The sequence below is a fragment of the Macrotis lagotis genome, chromosome 5 (genome assembly GCF_037893015.1).
Source record: "Macrotis lagotis isolate mMagLag1 chromosome 5, bilby.v1.9.chrom.fasta, whole genome shotgun sequence".
NCBI classification, from domain to species: Eukaryota; Metazoa; Chordata; class Mammalia; order Peramelemorphia; family Peramelidae; genus Macrotis; species Macrotis lagotis.
The window spans coordinates 101,071,543-101,074,184 of NC_133662.1; the positions used below are offsets into that span (position 1 = coordinate 101,071,543).

The window sequence follows — 2,642 nt, forward strand, 5'->3', positions numbered from 1 at the left end:
TATATATATACATATATGAAATGAAAATGAAATTATATTGCTTTTAAAAGCATTAGAAAAGGTAATTTGGTTTAAATTTATTTAGGGGTATTTTTGGCATGATCCAGATATTTTAAAATGCAATAAAAATCAAACTTGCATGGTATTGCTAATGACTGAGGAAAAATTCAAACTGTGAAATTGCATCATACAAATGAACATACAGAATGTTGGTACATTATCAAAATAAAAGCAATCAATATTTAAGTTCCAACATTTCTCATTTGCTTGTACAAAGCACATACCAAATTTTATCTTGCTAATCCAAATTTTGATTGTGAGGTCTTCACAAAAGTTGCATCATTTAACTTTTAAGGTGATTGAAGAACTTTTATCAAACATCAAAATAAATTTTTCAACTTTATTTGAATGGTGTTAAGCTTTAAATACACTGATTTTGATATTCAAATTTGAGGGTTTTTTTCTTCAGAAATGATGATCTATAACTGCAATACAAAGGCAATCTTGTATTTCCTTTTAAAGCAAAAAAAATATGAGTATCCAGAAAATAATAACAGGCATCAATTAATTAAAGATACTAGCTTTTGTTCCAAAAAACATTTACAAAAAAAGCATATAATTGGGGGGGGGAATCTTAAAATTTTAAATAAATAGAATCACATTAATTTGGAAGTAAGTGCCTGAAGCTTTAACTTTTAATTTATCTTAGTGATATTCTCTTTGCCTCAAATATGAACATTTTTAGTTTATACTTTTCTCAGTGTATATAAAAATATGAAATCTAAGCAAACTTTTGTATGGTACACTTCCAAATGTACAAATCAAGTATTTTAGAACTACATACATACTGTTAAAATCCATCAAATATTGATAATAAATCAATATATATCTACTCAAAGAAAGAATTAAAATCCACTTCCTTTTGTTATATAGTGATTCAAATATCATCTAAAGAAAAAAAATTTTAAATCATTTTTACTTTCTTTAATATTTGTAATGTTGATACATTTAATAAAATATTACTGTTGAATTTAGTTTGGTCTCTTTCTTGTCAAGTCAAGTTGCTATCATATTATTAGCCATACAGACAAAACCAAAAATCAAAAAGGTGAACTCTTCTCTACTTCCCTAATTGTTATAATTATGAAGTTAATTTTATGACATGAAACCCCAGGTGATGATTTCTTTATAATCTTTTTTGCTTTGTCATACTTGGTAGAATTCCTCCAACCCATATAGCATATCACTGCATGTAGTTTGTAATGTTTTGCACAACAATAAGTTTGGACTTCAGTCTACCACCACTTAATTCTTCACTTAGACTCAACTTTGCATAAATAGTTCTTTTCAAATCTCATTGTAGTTGATATATAAAATTCCTGAACATGGTTTGAATCCTAGAGATAATAGTATTCTTTCAGAAGGGATATCTGACATGGATGGAATGATTCTAAGTTACCTCATTTACAACTTCTGAGATAGGTTGTTTGAAGTCTGAATTGGCAAACACAGGGAGAAAGATTTCTGGACCCAGAATTGTTCATAACGAATATCCATGCAAAATTATTTCTTTGAGATTATATTTATTCTAGCATATTGTTGATTCCATTTTAACCCATATGTATCATACTTGTTAAATTCTTTGACTAAATCTGGGTAGCTATATTTATAAAATTCCTTCAGAGCCTTAGTGGTTTCCAAGGATATTCCTTGGAATATTTCCTCCAAGGAAGAATTCCTATTTCTTGTTCTCTCAATAACTGTTGAATAAAATATTAAATTGATACAGGTGCTAATATCATTCCTTTCAGTCAAAGGAATGACATGAGTGACATCATGTCCAGGACTTATAACTGTACCAGTAAGTATCCACTCTTCTACCTGCCTTGATGGCCAAGATGCAGGTAAAATAAGAAAAGCAGCTGGTACAGCTCTGCACAAACCTGGAATATTAAAGGCATCACAAAAGTTCAGCTCAATATTCCCTGCTTCTGGTGTATTTCTTGGAAGGTAAGTACAAAAAGTAATGATTTTCAGGTTCTGCCTATAGCATTTAAAGGTCATGTCTTCATCAATTTCTCCATCAAGTTCCAACCTTCAGTACTATAATGAATTGGCCACTTCTTTGCATGTTGATTTTTCTATTTTTTAGGCCCAATAAAGAAATCTAGATTATATATGCCCTTCATAACCCTCTTCTTGATCTCCTACTTTGGGAGACTCCATGATAGAAATACATGAAGGAATCATAAATTGTGTTTCTGCATTTCCAGCATGTCCAAGTTTTGTATGGCTTGTGCCACAGTCCACCACATAGGCTAGTAGATGTCCTGCCATCTTCTGCTTCCTGTATCTTTTGTTCCAGATACAATCGCCATCATCAAACAAGCCCCTACTTGATGCAGGAAGGTTGTGACTGAGGGTGGTGAGGAGGGGTAAGTGAAGAGGCTTGTGACAGCTTTTTAACCATCCACAATCTGGTCAGCCTCACCCTCTCAGCAGGCAGAGAGAAAGCTGAAACAGTGGGGGGCAGCAGCGTAGGGAGGGCAGGCAGCAGTTCAAAAGCGTGTTCTAGAATTTTGGTACCAGGTACTTGCAAGTCTCCCCAATAATTATCATTTTCCATTTCTTTTGTCTTAACC

At 32.2% G+C, this 2,642-nt stretch overlaps 1 pseudogene; it reads right to left on the bottom strand.

Annotated features, from left to right (window-relative positions):
• Window positions 1-1,186: 1,186 nt before the first annotated feature.
• Window positions 1,187-2,337, bottom strand: LOC141489341 (actin-related protein 3 pseudogene; annotated as a pseudogene).
• Window positions 2,338-2,642: the final 305 nt, after the last annotated feature.